Source organism: Leptonychotes weddellii, chromosome 5 (assembly GCF_054177405.1).
Source record: "Leptonychotes weddellii isolate Sample4059 chromosome 5, ASM5417740v2, whole genome shotgun sequence".
In the NCBI taxonomy this organism is placed as follows: domain Eukaryota; kingdom Metazoa; phylum Chordata; class Mammalia; order Carnivora; family Phocidae; genus Leptonychotes; species Leptonychotes weddellii.
Genome location: NC_138373.1, coordinates 15,934,913 through 15,951,486, shown reverse-complemented (window position 1 = coordinate 15,951,486; position 16,574 = coordinate 15,934,913). Strand labels below are relative to the sequence as shown.

Genomic DNA, 16,574 nt, shown 5'->3' with positions numbered 1-16,574 from the left:
ATTGGAGAAAAACCTGTAATATAAGAAGCAGAACAAAAACAGAAAGGGGCGCCAGCGTGGCTCAGTCATTAGCGTCTGCCTTCGGCTCAGGTTATGATCCCAGGGTCCTGGGATCGAGCCCCGCATTGGGCTCCCTGCTCAGCAGGAAGCCTGCATCTCCCTCTCCCACTCCCCCTCCTCGTGTTCCCTCTCTCTCACTGTCTCTCTCTCTGTCAAATAAATAATAAAAATTTAAAAAAGAACAGAAAAACAAAATTTGGAGGAAACAGAATACACAAGGGAAAGAACACCTAAAAACAAAACGATTATGACTATATTCTGAAATTTAGAAAATACCTTGCAACTATGAAACAAACGCTAGATGCTATTTTGAAAGACAAAAACACTCTGAAAATGGACAAAACAAAAAAAAAAGTTCTTAGAAATTAAGATTTTCGTCCGGAAATGAAAAATGTATTTAAAAGAGTTAGAACAGGGGTCAGCAAACTATGGCCCACAGGCCAAACCCAACCTGTCACCTGTTTTTCTTTTAAATAAAGTTTTATTGGAACACAGCCACACACACACACACACACACACACACACACACACCCTTTTTTTTTTTTTTTAACTATATCCTATGTACTATGGCTGCTTTCACATAAGCAGAGACCATATGGCCCGTAAGCCTCAAATATTTCCCACTGGGCCCTGAATTAAAAAAAAATTGGCTGACCGCTGGATGAGAAGATAAAGAAATTTTTCAAAAAGTAGAACAAAAAGGTAAAAATACATGTGTAGATTTGGATCCTCCAGTCAACAGATGCTATGATACGGAGTTAGGAATGCAAGAAGTCCTGGGGGCTGATGCTTAGAAAATAAAGGAAGAGGAAGCAGGACTGGACAGGGAGAGTCTTCAGATTGCGATGGAGAGCCAACACCTGTGAAATGGATGCTGGAAGGAAACCGATCTAAGCAAAGGGCACCTGACCTGGAGGCAGATCAAACAAAATCTTGGCCAACCAGGAGGGGCTCCTGGAGCAAAGACTGTCCATCCGAGGAGCCCCATATTGGGTAGAAATGGCTAGGCCCTGGTGTCTCTGCTGAGCTCAGTCACTGGTTGGGGCTTCCCAAGAAGACCTTGGTCTTGACTCAAAGGCTGTGGCAGATCTCAAAAGCCCTGTAGTTGGAGGCTGTCGGCCACTTGCACCCCTCACGGCTGAGTGACAAGTTCTTCAAGAAGGTAGAACCCAGCAGGGCACCTCCAGGGCTGCCACTCTGTGGAAAGTAGGAAAGAAAGAGTAAGAAAATGAGAGGACCAGCACAGGAATCTCACACCCGAACAAAAGAGTTCCAGAAAGAGAAGAGAGGAAATAATCAATGAAATATTTCAAATATTTTTCAAAATGGAAAGACCTGAGTTTCTAGATCAGAAGTGCCCACTGCATGTCCAACCAAAGGATAAAAATAGACCCACACCAAGGCCAGTCACCAGTAAATTTTAGAACACAAGGACAAGAAGAACATTCTACGAGATTCAATAAAGCATCAAGAATTGAAATATCATCAGACGTCTCAACAACAATCCTGAAAACCAGAAGACAATGGAGCTGTTTTCAAAAGTATGAAAGAAAATGATTGTCAACCTAGAATTCTATACCTAGCCAAACCATTCACAAAGTGAGGGGAGGAAAAAGATTGTTTCAGATTTACAAGTGCTCAAAAATTTTACCTCCCGTGCACCTTTTTTTTTATTTTGTATTTAAATTCAATTTAATTAACATATACTGTATTATTAGTTTCAGGGGTAGAATTCAGTGATTCATCAGTTGCATATCACATCCAGTGCTCATTCCATCAAGTGCCCTCCTTAATGCCCATCACCCAGTTACCCTATCCCCCCACCCACCTCTCCTCCAGCAACTCTGTTTATTTCCTAGAGTTAAGGGTCTCTTACGATTGCCCTTGCTCTCTGTTTTCATCTTATTTTATTTTTCCTTCCCTTCCCCTATGTTCATCTCTTTTGTTTCTTAAATTCTACATATGAGTGAATTTGTCCTTGTCTTTCCCTGACTGACTTATTTCACTTAGCATAATATCCTCCAGTTCCATCCACATCATTGCAAGTGGCAAGATTTCATTCTTTTTGATGCTGAGTAATATTCCATTATATATATAGAATATATACATATATTCCAATGTATATATAATGGAATAATGGGATATATATATACATATATCACATCTTCTTTATCCATTCATATGTCAAAGGACATCTGGACTCTTTCCATATTTTGGCTATTGTGGTCCCATGCACCTTTCTTAAGAAAGCTCCTGAAGGATATGTTTCACTAAAACCAGGAAGTAAGACACACAAGAGAAGGACCTGGGATCCAGGAAACAAGGGAGAGAGATGAGGGGCATCATCCAGATGATGGTGAAGGGAGATCCCTGGGGCAGTGTCTCTGGGCAGCAGGCCTAGTGGGCAGGCATTTCACACTGAAATAAGTCAGAAGGGGGCGCCTAGCTGGCTCAGTAAGTAGAACATGAGACTCGATCTCAAGATGGTGAGACATTGGACATGGAGCCTACTTAAAAAAAAATTGTGAAATAAGTCAGAAGGTTCTAGGAAAGATTTCTTTAAGGAGATGAAAGAGAATACCTAAGTATTTTAACTTTTGAGAAATTTACACAAGTAGGAGAGAATGTGGGTCACATTAGACATAAACACATAGAAAAAAACTTTTGTGCAAAAAAGGGAAAGAAACTTAAAATTTAAAACTTCCACTCTGTGAAAGACACCGTTTAGAGGATGAGAAGACAAGCCATAGAATGGGAGAAAAATATTTGCAAAAGACAATTGATCTGATAAAGAACTCTTTAGCCAATAAAGGACTGTTATCCAAAATATACAAGGAATTCTTTAAAGAAAAGAAAAGAAAATCAACAGCTCAATTTTTAAATGGGCAAAAGATTTGAACAGATACCTCACCAAAGAGGATATAGAGATGGTAAATAAGCATATAAGAGATGTTCAACATCATATGTCATTAGGGAATAGCAAATTAAGACAATGTGAGATACCACTACAGTCTTATTGGAATGGCTAAAATTCAAAACACTGACAGCACCAAATGCTGGTGAGGACGTGGAGCAAACAGGAACTCCCGTTCATTGCTGATGGGAATGCAAAATGGTACAGCCACTTTGGAAGATAGACTGACAGTTTCTTATAAAGCTAAACATAATGTTACTGTAGGATCCAGCAATAGCCTTCCTTGGTGTTTACCCAAATGAGTTGCAAACTTATGTCCACACAAAAACTTGCACATGAATAGCAGCTTTATTTACAATTGCCAAACTTGGAAGCAACCAAAATGTCCTTCTACAGGTGAATGGATACACAAACTGTGGTCCATTCATATAATGGAATATTATTCAGCAATAAAAAGAGATTAACTATCAGGCCACAAAAAGAACCTTAAATACAGATTGCTAAGAAGCCATTCTGGAAAGGGTACGCACTACAGGATTCCAACTACCTGATATTCTGAAAAATACAAATCCGCAAAGGCAGTAAAAAGATCAGTGGTTGCCAGGGGGCTTGTGGGGAGGGAGCAGGGGGATGACTAGGTGGAGCACGGGATTTTTAGGACAATGAAATTATTCTGTACAATAGTGCAATGATGGGTCCACGACACCATGCATTTGTCAGAACCCATAGAATGTAAAACACAGAGGGAGCCCTCAGCCCCAACTATGGACTTTAGTTAATAATAATGTATCTATTGCTTCATCCATTGTAACAAATGTACCGCCCTAAGGCAAGATGTTAATAATAAGGGACACTGGGGGCGTCGGAGGCGGGGGAGGTCTATGTCCTTTCTGCACAATTCTTTAAGCCTGAGACTGCTCTACAAAATAAAGTCTTGGGGGCACCTGACTGTCCCAGTCAGTAGAACACGCCACTCTTGATCTCGGGGTCATGAGTTTGAGCCCCATGTTGGGCATAGAGATTACTTTAGAAAAACAAAATCTATTCTAAAAAAGGAAAAGGAGGGTGTGGAGAAAGCTTAGTATTCCACATGAAGCTGTCCGTAATGTTTCCACAATATGTAGGTACCAGCAATGTTCCGATGAGACTGTATTAGGAGGGTGGGAATAGGAAGTGTGTGGGGGACGGATGTAAGGGAGTGTAAGGGAGCTAAATCCTCATCTTCCAAAGTGGGGAGTTGGCAGGGAAAACCTAAAACTGGAGAGAAGCAATGGGAAGGTGCTGGGTAGCAAACCCAGGAGTAAAAATTCCCTCAAGAGTTGAAAGGATTGTCCTCAAGCAGTGGGCAATGGGAGTGGGGCTGCTCGTGTTTCTTGATTCTAAGCTGTGGGCACGTTTAACTGGAATAAAAACCCAAGCCATATTTGCAAAAGGAAAGTGGAAAGAACAGTAAGAACAAAGGAGAGACGTGGAGGTGGTAGGGCAGTGACAAGAAGCCAGCTCTGTCCGGAAGCTTTGCGCACCGTGCGGGGTAAAGGAGGAGATGCCCAAGCCTGCGTGCCTGTGGCCACGATCCTGGGACAAGAACAAGGTTGGTGGAACAGGGAGGCAGGGGAGTCCTGAAGAAACAAGGTCCTAAGGGAGGCTTGGCCTCACACGGAGGAGGGCTTCCCCCAACCCAAGCAGATGGGAAGAAGCGAGAAGTGAGCAGCTGGGTGGGTTTGTGCTTTCGTGGCGGGAGGCAATCTGATCCATCTGTTTTCTCAGTGAAGTGGGAGCCACGGTTGGAGGAGAAAGGAGAAGGTGGGAAGGAGTCATCCAGGACCTTGCTGCTCAGAGTGGGGTGGTCAGACCAGAAGCATTGGCACGAGCTGGGGGCTGGGTAGACAGGCAGGATCCTCAGCTCCACCAAGGTCCCTAGGAGACTCACAGGCAGATGGAAGTTTCCCATCCCAGAAAGGGGGAAAAGAAGCTGGCAGGCATAGCGGGTGGTGGGGGGCGGCAATGAGTGCCTGTTCAGGACTGTGAACTAGGAGGGAAGCTGCCAGCCCAGTGCGGGATGCTCGTGCAGAGCTGGCTTGCTCGGTGCAGGCAGAGAGCGGGTGATGGTTGCCATCCTGCCAGGCAGGGACCGCGACAGCAGAGGGGGGCACAGGAGTGGGGGGTCTAGGCAGCAGCTATGGTGATGGTGTGCGGAGCCCAAACAGGACAAGAGGGACGGTGGTGGCACAAGGGGCTGATGGGCAGCGGACCGGTGGGCTCGAGGAGGTCAATGAGGTCAATGAGCTGTTGCCTGCGGGTACCAGAGCAAGTGACCAAGAGGACGGAAGGGGGAGACACTGAGATCTCGGGGTGGGGGTGAGGTGTGGGGTCATTATGAGATCTGAGGTGTAAGCTTGGAAGCAGAAGAGGTTGGGAAACCGAGAGGCCTGCTGTAGGCTGCCTGAAAGTTCCTCTATCCTCCCACCACCCCCCCCCGCCGGAAGTTTGCTCCCACAAATCTAAAGATGGCGAGAGGAAATGGATTGATTTGCTCTCGGGTGTGGTCTGTGCATCATGATTTTTGAAAGCTTTCCAGGAGATTATAATGCGCAGCAGAATTTGAGAGACCCACAGGTGTAGACAAAGAGACCCAGGCATTGAGAGAGAGAAAGGGCCAAGCAGGGGGACAAGAAGGTACACTGGAGTGGGCATAGCCCAGGGAAGTCTGACCAGAAAAAGGGGCCTCGGGTGAACCAGCTGGGCAGCGGCACATGTCCTGTGTTGTAGGTGAGCGGAAGATGGAGATGGGGCGGTCTTCCTCTGCAGGACCAGATCGTAAGCAGGGGTGTGCGAGAGTGTGTGTGAGACAGGCAGGCAGACAGTCCCCCAGTCTGCGCTGCATTGTGTCAGACCAGCCACTAGAGGGAGCGCTGCGCTCACACATGCAGGGACTGGTCCCGCGGGTCGCCGGCGATGAGGCTCTGGCCTCTTGATCCGACAGCTTCCATGTTCTTGTTGCAGATTTTGTAGCCACACACCCCTGGGTTTAACTGCAGTCCCCACTACTTCCAAGGCCGGGTGACCTTGGCCAGGTTACCCAAGTGCTCTGTGACCCAGTTTCGTCAGCGGTAAAATGGGCATGGCCATGGTTCCAACCTTCTGAGATTGTTGGCCGCATGAATGAGGTCATGCCTGGGACTCACGGTGCCACACTGGGGGATGCTAACCCGACGTGGTGGTGGAGGAGGTTTTGCTGTCGCCTCTCTCTCTCTGCTTCTCCTGCAGCCCCTCGGCCCAGCCCAGGTCCAGCGACATGGAGATGGGCTTTCTGGGGTTGGGGGAGAGCAGAGACTGGGGTGGGGCAAGTGGTCCCTAGGGGCAGGGACAAGGAGAAGCCCAGTCACCTTCCCTCCCCGCTCAGTCGTGCTGGTTCTCTTATCTGGGGGCATTTCTCATCCTATGGCTCATTCCCGGCCGTGGTCTCACCCTTCTGGCCACTGTACCTTCCTCCCTCCTCTGGGGAGCCCAAGGGACCAGCAACTACCCTAGCCTGGCACCCACATCATCCCTGGAGCAACGCCACTGCCTGGTACCCAAGGGGCTCGGAGGGGGTGCTCCTTCCCAGCCATTCTCCTAACTGGCCCGCTCACCGTCTCCTGCCCACACCAGCCAAGAGCTGACCTATCAAGCCGCACCGCAGGGGGACCCGCATTTCCAGATCTGCAGACACCCCAGGTGCAGAGGTTGCTCTGGGAAGAAGGCCCACAGAAGCAGCCCACACAGGGGGACAGCCTGCCCTGACATTAAACACCGATTTGCCAGTATTGTTAAAAGCAGGGCATTATATCCCAAGATCTGGATTTCCAACTTTTCTTGAAAACTTGGAGGCTCTGAGAGCCTGAGCTTACATTCCCACGTGGCACCAGTAGGCCCCAGGGGAGAGGAGGCCACCGGGCAGGTGAGCCAGGCCTCTCTGGTTTACCACTGTCCCCACCCAGGCCGTGTCCCCCAGCCACAGTCCCTCCCCGGCCGCTGTGAATGTCTCAGTCTGGGAGCCTGTGACGGAGAGTTCGGGTGAACCCTTCCATGGTGCCGCCGCTTGCCCAAGGCAGGCTGAAATGAGGTGGAGGATCGGGGTTCCCCCCAAATGACAGCAGACCTTCAAGGGCAAGGAACCCTGGGGACCAGAGAGCTGCTTAGTGTCCTCACCTGTTCATAGAAATTCATGGTCCAGATGCCCACTGTAAACTACACACACACACACACACACACCCCTCACCCTCATCGTCCAATCCGTCAGCAGAACCCCCGCTTCTCCCCACCTTTTCCTCCTACTGCTCCAGTCCAAGTTGCTGTCTTCTCTCACCCAGCTGGGTGCAGGAGGCTCCTCATTTCTCCTCTTGCCCCCCAAAGGCTGTCTGCCCCACAGCAGCCAGAGGGAGCCTATGAAAGCCCACGACATGGCTCATTCCCTCCAGTGACTCCCACCTCACTCAGAGTTAAAGCCGAAGGCTTATGGTGGCCCTGAATGAACTGTCCCCATTACCTCTCGTCTCCTCTCATGCTTTACCAGCCTCCTCATTGTTCCTGACATCCCAAGCACACTCTGGCCCCAGGGCCTTTGCACTGGCTGTTGCCCTGGCTGGCCTACTGTTCCCTGCCCAACCCCCCCCCCGCCACCTTTGTCAAGCTTCTGCTCAAGTGTAACCTTCTCTATGAGGACTTCCCTGTCCTCCCTGTCCCCTCTCCGCTTTGTTTCCCCCCTCGCATGAATCCCTTGCATAACTGTTGACTGAAGCGCCCTGTTTCTTGTCCTCCCCGTCAAGAGAATGGGTGAGAACAGAGATTTTTTTTTTTTTTTTCTGTTTCGTTCATTGCATAGAGGAAGCACGCAACAAATATTTGGTAACTGGATGAGTGAAAGGATAAATGGGTGAAATGAGAGCGTGCGGAAGGGCTGTCAGGACTACCAGATGGTGTGTGTCACGCAGGACCCCAAACCTGGGGCTCGCTGCTCTATCGTTAGCATCTTGCAATTGTACGACCTTCATCTTTGAATTTGTAAGTGAAGTCTGATGGGACATCCCGCCCGCGTCCCCTGCGTGGGTTCTCAGCTACCGGCTCCTGGCCCCACGCAGTCACCCCTGCTGTTCCTTCGTGTGGCGGGGGCCTGGGTGCAAGCAGGGTCCAGGCTGAGCGTGCAGTGGGGTGGCCCCGGGCGCCTGTGAGGGGTTTCACTGACGCAATGCGTAACCCCGCGCCCAAGGGAGCATGACACTGAACAGTAACTAAAAACCCGCCATGACGGCCTGAGAGAGAGAGCTGGGTAGAAGGGCAGGCTTTTGCTCCGCTTTCTGAACAAGAGGCCCACATTCTGTAGCTGGCCCTAGTATCAAGTGCTCACGCCTCCCCAGGACTAAGTGCTCTACCCGCCGGAGCTGGGGTGGTGATGGTGATTAGAGAGAAACAAGGCTCAAGCAAGAGAAGGCCCCTGGGGCTCCTGGAACAGGTAACTGGCATGGAAGAGAACATTCCCTTGACCTCCTGAAGGCCCTGCCCTGTCTGCACGGTGAGCAGGAGGCTGAGGATGAGCCAGGGCAAGCTCCTTCCTCCCTGGCCTCAGTTGCCACATCCGTGGGCTGGGACAAGAGGCCTGCACATCCTTCCAACAGTGACAGTTGGTAAGCTTTGCAGACTTACACGCGGTGGGATGTGTGCATGGCAGTCATGGTTCCCGGCCCGCCACAGGGCTTGTCAGGTTGCTCTGAAGGGTTCCTAAGTCAGGGTTCAATTTCTGTCCCTGTCCCCCAAAATGTTCAAAGGGAACCTGGTTTTAGCCCCCAAGGGATGGGTGACAGAGACCAGCCCTCAGTGATGACTTCAGGCCCAGGTGTCGATCGTATATACGAGCTTGGTGAGGGTGTCAGACCTTGATGGTAAGTTCCGACCGGCCCCTGGGGGTGGCCGCACACCCTGATGGTCACTGCAGGTCTTGGTAGTGGCCTCAGACCCCTGTGGTGGCCGCAGACAGATCCTAGTGACACGTGGGAGGCACCAGGCATCTCATTCCCTGGCCCTCCATCCTGCCTAAGCCCCCATCCCTCCCCAGTCATTAGAATTTGAGCCATTCTCCAGGATCCACTTAATTAGCCAAGCTCATTAACTCCCACAGGCTTCTCCTCCCCACCTAATTAACTGACTTATTTAGGGCTTGCAGGCCTGGCTCCACCCAGCCCCCTCCTGCTCCCATCCTGCCCACCTCCTCCAGGCCCTGGCTCAGCCGAGCCTCCACCAGGCTGGGAATGGATTGGTTGTGGCCGGGGCCCTTCTAGCACCCAGACCTCTGCCCTGTGTCCCTCCCCACTCCCTGCACCCCAACCCCAACATTGTCCCAGGACACCAGGACAGGGCTCCTCCCGGGCAGGGCAGCAGCTCATAGGCAGAAATAGATAGAAATCGGGAAATTGTGATAGGGAGGGGCAGGGGGAGAGAGATGGAAATGAGGCAGAACAGAATGGGATGAGAGGAGGAGGTGAGGATGGCTTTGTTGAGACGGATGGGCTGGGCAGCACGGTGGCTCTGGGCCTGGACTCTGGAGCCTGCCTGGGTTCGAGTCCCAGCTAGGGGTGTGAACTTCAGCAAATACCTCCCCTTTCTGTGTCATGGAGACACGATGAGAGCAGCCTCACCATAGGGTTGTCGTGAGGCTTGAATGAGTTAATATGCGTACGATGCTTAGGACTTGGCCTGGCACAAATCTGTGCTTGTGAAATAAGCAGGCAGGGATGAACAGAGGTTCCCTGAGGGCTGGGGGCTGGAGGAAGGGATGGGGCGGCCAGAGGGTCCCGTCCCTAGGGGTCAAGGACACCCCCTCCCCAGGCAGATTCTGGGAGGGCCAGTAATGGACGGAGGCCGCCTACTGGGCAGAGCCCTTGGCCTGGGAGAGGCTAAAAGAATAAGAACACAGTGTCCATTCCCACTCCAGGGATGGAAGAGGCTGGCCTTGTTAGTTCAGGACCTCTACAGCCCATGCCTCAGTTTCCCCATCTGGGGGAAGGCCAAGCCTTGTGGCAGTACCTGGCACACCCTTGATGCCTAATAAACGGTTTGGGGGGGCAGATGCTCAGCTGCACTTCGCCTCCCCTGGGGCCAGAACAAAGAAGGTGTGCTGTGCTGGCAGGACGCAGGTCAGACAGAAAGCAGAACTTCCTGGAGTTGACGGGTGCAAGCTCTGCAAGGTGAGAGAAAGGAAGTGTGTCCGAGTTGTTGAGCAGGTTCTAGGGGAGAGATGGAGGTTGATGCCCAAGAGTGAGCAGGAAGCAGGGAGAAGGAGGCTGAACGCCAAGACGGCCCTTTCCCTGTGTAGCCCCTGCTCACCCGCCCCTGCTCATCCCTTGCCAACCCAGCGCAGCCGTCACTTTCTCCAGAAAGTCCTGACATTTGTCTCTCCTTTGTAGTCTGACCTCGGTCAGAATTTGACATTTATTGGCGTGATTAGAACAGTGTCTCCCCCACGAGGCTGGAAGCTCCCGAAGGCAAGGACGTCTGTGTAGCTCACCTATTTATCCTGGTGCCCCCTTCCGGTAGGCGCCCATTATTGAGAATGAATGAATGAATAAATGGATGCCTTGGCCTAGAACCCAGAGGTTCCTGAAGCTTAAAGGGAAAGGGACCCCATGTGGCAGCCCAGGAACCCACCTGCGTGCTCAGCTATGAACCCACCCAGCTCCTCAAGTGACCCCAAGAACAAGTGCCCTTGGGGAGCAGGAACTAAACTCCGAGGATCTGAAACCCTTGCTCCTGGGCGGGCTGAGCTCCCTCTGAGAATTCCCTTTCACAACCTGGGATGCTGAGGAAGTAGTGAGTATGGGGACAGGTGGCAGAATTATTCATTTACCCCTGCATTTTTAAACACTTCAGAAACCCACATTTGTACATAGTATAAAGAACTTGGGGTTGTAAGTGGCAGAGACCCAAGTCCGGCTCACAAGCACAAAAGAAACTTTAGGGGGTTACGTACCCGAAAAGTCCAGAGCCTTCAGGTATGGCGGGATCCAGGGGCTCAAATGATGGCATGAGGATTTTGACTCATCATCTCTTGGTTCTGCAGTCTGCTGTTTTGGCTTTAACCTCTGAGAGGGTCTCCCTGGTAGTACTAACTCCAGACGTATATCTCTGTATCTTTTGGTTCAGTGAAAGTTATTTCCTATTGGCCTGGCTCAGGGTACAGACCTATCTCAGAATCAATCAGGGTGGGGCGCCTGGGTGGCTCAGTGGGTTAAATGTCTGCCTTCGGCTCAGGTCATGATCACAGGGTCCTGGGATCGAACCCCGCATCGGGCTCCCTGCTCAGCGGGAAGCCTGCTGCTCTCTCCCACTCCCCCTGCTTGCTCGCTCTCTCTCTCTCTCCAATTAAATAAATAAAATCTTTTAAAAAAAGAATAGCTTTTGCAGTATGTGATTCTGTGTTTTCTAAAGCCAGATCCAGGCATTATCTAAAATGACCTCACCTCGTACTCTCTGAGAGACACAGGACTGGCCTGTAGTTCGGCTCCCTGACCCCCTGCACTCATACCTGCTGCTCTCCTTAGGGGCTGGCTGTGGCTGTTTCTCTGCGAAGTTGTGGAGGGAGGATCTGATAGGTCCTCACCTCCCCACCCCCAAGCTTATTGCAGGGGAGCAAGAAGCATCCTCTGGAATCCTCAACAGACTCAGGGCTACCCAGAGCCGGTTCAGTCCCAGCTCCTTCCTCGGGAATGGAGCACCAAAGCTATCTCCAGGAAAGTAGGCATTTGGAAGGAAACAAGTGCAGTCTAGTACACATCCCCAGGGGTCTGGATCTCCTGATGCCCTAGTTTGGGTTTCCCAGAAACAAACCCTGAGACAGGGATTGGAAAGGAAGTCGTTTATTTGGCAGGTGATCTCAGGGAGGGGAGTGGAGAAGCGGGCCAGGAAGGCAATGCCAAGCAAGTTACTGCAGGCACTGCTGTGGATGTGAGCAGAGCAGGAGGGATCAGACAAGGCCCACAGGAAAAGTGATGAGGATGCTGGCAAGTAGGAGTGGGGGAGGGGCCTGGGAAGACTGGGTGGGGGACTGACAGTGTCTGCCACCAAGACTAGCGCTTACCACGGGGCCCTGGGGTTGGCATGATGCTCACATAGTCCAAGTAGAGTACAACTCTCTTATCCAGCATCAACTCTCCCCCCATCTTTTAGCAACATTACCCCAATTTTCCCTTGGGGACCCGTATTCCTTGACATATCCTTCCCTACACATTAGGGGGTTCTCGGGGAGAGGAGGGGCTCACTTGTTGGGCTCTAGGAGTCGGCTTGTGACCCAGCGCCCACCAATCAGTGTCTACCAGCCCCCTGGTCACCCTGATTGTTTCTTTTTCTTTTCTTTTTTTTTTTTAAGATTTTATTTATTTATTTGACAGAGAGACAGTGAGAGAGAGCACGAGCAGGGGAAGCAGAAGAGGGAGTGTTCTCCCTCTCTCTCTCTCTCTCTCTCGAATAGATAACATCTTTAAAAAATAAATAAAATTGAAAAAAATAAAAAGGCTTCCACTGAATAATTTTTAATTATTTTGAAAATTGTAAAAGAAAATACAGAAAAGTGTAAACCTGTGCATATCTACAGCTAGAATCAATGTTAACATTTTGTCATATTTGTGTCAGATACTTTTTTAAAAGATGTATTTATTCATTTGAGAGAGAGCACACGCAAGTGGGGGAAGGGGCAGAGGGAGAGAATCTTCAAGCTGACTCCCCGCTGAGCACAGAGCCCAAAGCTGGACTCAATCCCACGACCCATGATATCCTGACCTGAGCTGAAGCCGAGAGTCGGATGCTCGACCAACTGAGCCACTCAGGCGCCCCCCGTGTCAGATATTTTTAATTAAAAAAAAAGAGAAAAAAAACATGACACAGAAAAATGAATTCCCATTATCTACCCTGACCCGGGGCCCATTTCCTAGATTCCATCTCCAGGAGCAACCACTCTCATGATTTTAGAGATATTCTTCTCCTATCCGTTGGCAAGCTTTCAGCTACAAGGAGCAGAATTCCCTTCAAAGCCGCTCCAAGTACAACTCAGCAGCTCAGCAATGTCATAAAGAAGCGGGTTCTTTCCTCCCTGCAGTGCCATTATACTGTACTTCCCATCATCAGTGGCATCCTGCTGGTTGCGGTCGCAGTGTTGTATTTCGGCACGGGAGGTGGGGACTCATCCGGACTCTTGCTGGAACACTGTGTTTCTCACTTCAGCATATATTCTCCATAAAGGTAATGAGAGATTTAAAGATCCATCACCTCCAGCTGCTGTCCATCCTGGGCTGCCCTGTCTGTCTTCCTTCTGATCCATCTTGCGTTCTGGTGGAACTGTTGGTTTTTGTTATTGGCAATAGCTTGACCTGTCTCCCCCAGGGGCACTGGATTCTCCTGTTCCTGGCTGTGAAGAGCTTCCATAACCTTTGCTCAGAATGTCATCATGGTCTTCAGCTTCCTAAACCTGATCTGCTCTCTGAACTGCTCAGGCACCAATGCCACCAAGATCTCTGGCCGTGCTGATGGCCTGGGCATGATGGTGGCCATCCGGGCAGAGGGTGCTTCCTGCACTATCGTAATGCAGACCAACAAGCCAGGAATGCCTTCTCTTTGTCATGACTGGGAACGTGAGGCAATAAGGAGCATCACAGAACATAGACCACACTGGGGAAATCCCCAAATGCCACCATTTTTCCCCAGCATGGGGACTACCAATATGGCCGACACATCAATTTCAGTTCAACTAATAGAGTCACCCAAACTCATATAGTTTGAAACGTGATGTATATATTCTAGAGGACAGGGACTCTGTTTCGATTCCTTCCCCAACCCCCACAACAGTAGCAGAAACTTCTGACACATCAGTGAACACAAGATGCAGCCAAAGGGAGGTCCTGGGATGGATTCCTAGCCCCACAAGCTTCCTTGAGCACGGAGTGGCAAACTGATTGCCTGCGAGTGTGAGTCCACGCCAGCATCAGAGAGGGTGTGGGCCCCAGGCCGAGGAAACCTAAATGGACATCTGTTTTCTGATGTTTCTTCTGTGTTGTTATGGAAATCAGAGCTAAGTTCTATCTTTGTGTTCTGCTATCCAGATCACACCCATTAAGACCCTCTCTGGAAGGGCAGCATTGCTTTGGATACAAAAGTTTGAGCTACCAAGAGTGGATTATCCCCAGGTGTCAAGGAAAAAGGAGTGCAGCATTACGAATAGCTGTTTTAGCTCCTCTCTTCAGATATATTGTGAAGGTTCACCCCTCCAAGAAGTGGGCCAAGGATGGGATCAGACGCTGCAAGCGGCTATCTTACTGGGGAAAACGCTTGGGCAGGAAAATCAGAAGGGAGCCAGAGGAGGCTGGGCGAACCATCAGGCTCAATAGATCCAATGCGTGGAAGAGGAAACAAAGGAAGGAAGGTGGGATAAGAACCTTAAGAACGTTTTGATGAAGCCAATGGGAAGTCCTTGATCCCCAGTTGCCTATCAGGGAAGCTCTGTGTCTCTAAGGAACTGGGCGCTTTAGTGTTTTCGAGGCACTCAGTCACTGACTGGGATCAGCTAGAAGGAAGCAAAGTGGGGCCAGCCTTCTTCGTGAACTCTGGAGAGCCTCCACCGCTGCTGCCCTGGGCAGTCAGAGATCTAGATGGTGCGTTTTCATGACTGCCACATCCCACCCCTCAGGCCACGCAGCTCCGCCGTGGATGCCTTGAGTCTCTCTTTCTAAATGGAAACTGTGAAGAGGGTGGTTGGTGAAATGAACTACAGCCCCTCCCCCTCGTTGTAGTTGATCTCAGGGCCAGGACTGGTACCAGTCCTTTCCCCCTTCACTACCCGTTCTTAATTATCCACACTCTCAACTTGGCAGGTCTCCATGGATCACCCGGGGGTGTGACCCAACCCTTCAGTCCTGAGGGGTCTAAACTCTTGGTTATCATAACCAATGGATCACTCCAATGGATTACTGACTTCCACCTGTATTTCTCCCTGCTCCCACTTTGTAAAAGCAGCCCTGCCTTCTTCTAGTAACTAATCAGGGTACTTCTCTAGTAACTTCTAGTAACGGATTAGGGTCAATTATTACTGCCAGGAAGTGACTCCTCTTCTTGCCTGCTGGTTCCAAACACATGGAGCCCAAAGTGCCCTGGCAACAGCCACAGCTTAAACATTAAGGGGACCCTGGATGTGTCCCCTGAGAAGAGTGTGCCCCCTTTGGGGACCAGGACTTCTCACCCTGCAGAGGGGCGGACTTGAATACCCACAATTCATTTTGGCAAACATTTTCTAATTGCATTGTGGGTAATCAAATCCCCAGGCCAGGAATGAGGGAAGGCTTCTGCAGAAGGTGGCCTTGATAACCTTTGATCACCATGGCTGGGAGCATTTCAAGGCCAGATTCTGCTCCTGCCCCTCTCTAGGCCTCAGTTTTCTCATCTGTAACAAGAGGAAAACGCACTCTAAATTCGAATGTTCTGGGACTCGGTTACTAGACACAGGAAGACATTTCCTTCCCTCTTTCTCCCTCTCTAGCCTCCTGCTTCTGCCTGCCCCATAACTTAAACCCCTCCATTAGTCTGTTTGGGGCAATAAGGCCTTACTGGGAGAGGTGTAGAACAAAGGGTGAAATTTGAAACTCTGGACCATCAGCAGGACATGGAGGGGGGAGAGAGGAAAGGCAGACAAAGAAGAGATACCTGGAGTGGGGAGGGGTGGGGATAACTTGTATGGAGAACAAAGAAGAGGGGAAAGGTGTTCTACTCAAAGGAAACCAAGTGTAGAAGGCACGGAGGTCTGAGAAAGCACATATTCTAGGAACGCTGGCTAAGGTCAAGGCTTAATGGAGCAGAGGGGACCTCATTATGGAAGGGTAGAGGCCCCAAAGGCTACGGGGTCTGAACACCAGGATAGGGAAGTTAGATTTCTCTCCCTGGAGGTAATAGGGCATCCTTGGCAATGCTATGCAGAGGAGCAACCCAGTCCACTTAGTGCTTTACAGAGCTGATGGTCCCACAGTACTTGGATTCTAGAACAAAAGCATCTAGACAGAAGCAGGAGGGAGAAAAGCTGGGAACTTAGACAATATTCTCAGAAGCAGAGTTTCCAAAATGATGGCCCATGGTCTAGATTTGGCCCCAAAGCACATTTCATTTGGCCCATTCACTATTTCCGAACTTGGGGATTGGTTTCAAATACGGAAAAATTGGAAGACGCTATGTTAGAATATGGATTTGCTGCTTCTCTTGAAAGATCATCTGTCCTGTACAGGCCCACGATGCTCCAGTTTGCCTCATCTCACCACTTCCTATCACCTGACACCTGACCCTAGTCACTAATTTGTGTGATCTATAGATACATGAGTCTGCCATCCCTTGTTCAAAATTATCTAGATGCAGTCAGGGTGGTTGGGAAGAGTATGCTAGGTGGAGAAAACAGCCTGAACAAAGAAGAAATAGGGAAAGTGCTGGGTGTGTTGGGGGCTTTTTCGTTAATGAAACAGTGTGGCTGGGGCTTCATGGAGGAGTCTGAGAAAGAGAGGGAATAGGGCCTGGGAGGATGAGTGGTCTCTATCTCATCTCC

General features: G+C 50.2%; 2 protein-coding genes across 3 annotated transcripts in view; one reads left to right on the top strand and one right to left on the bottom strand.

Annotated features, from left to right (window-relative positions):
* The window catches only part of LAT (linker for activation of T cells), a 419,561-nt gene that overhangs the window by 347,140 nt on the left and 55,847 nt on the right, over positions 1-16,574 (bottom strand). The gene's annotated exons all lie outside the window — the stretch shown is intronic.
* The window catches only part of SBK1 (SH3 domain binding kinase 1), a 45,095-nt gene that overhangs the window by 5,626 nt on the left and 22,895 nt on the right, over positions 1-16,574 (top strand). The gene's annotated exons all lie outside the window — the stretch shown is intronic.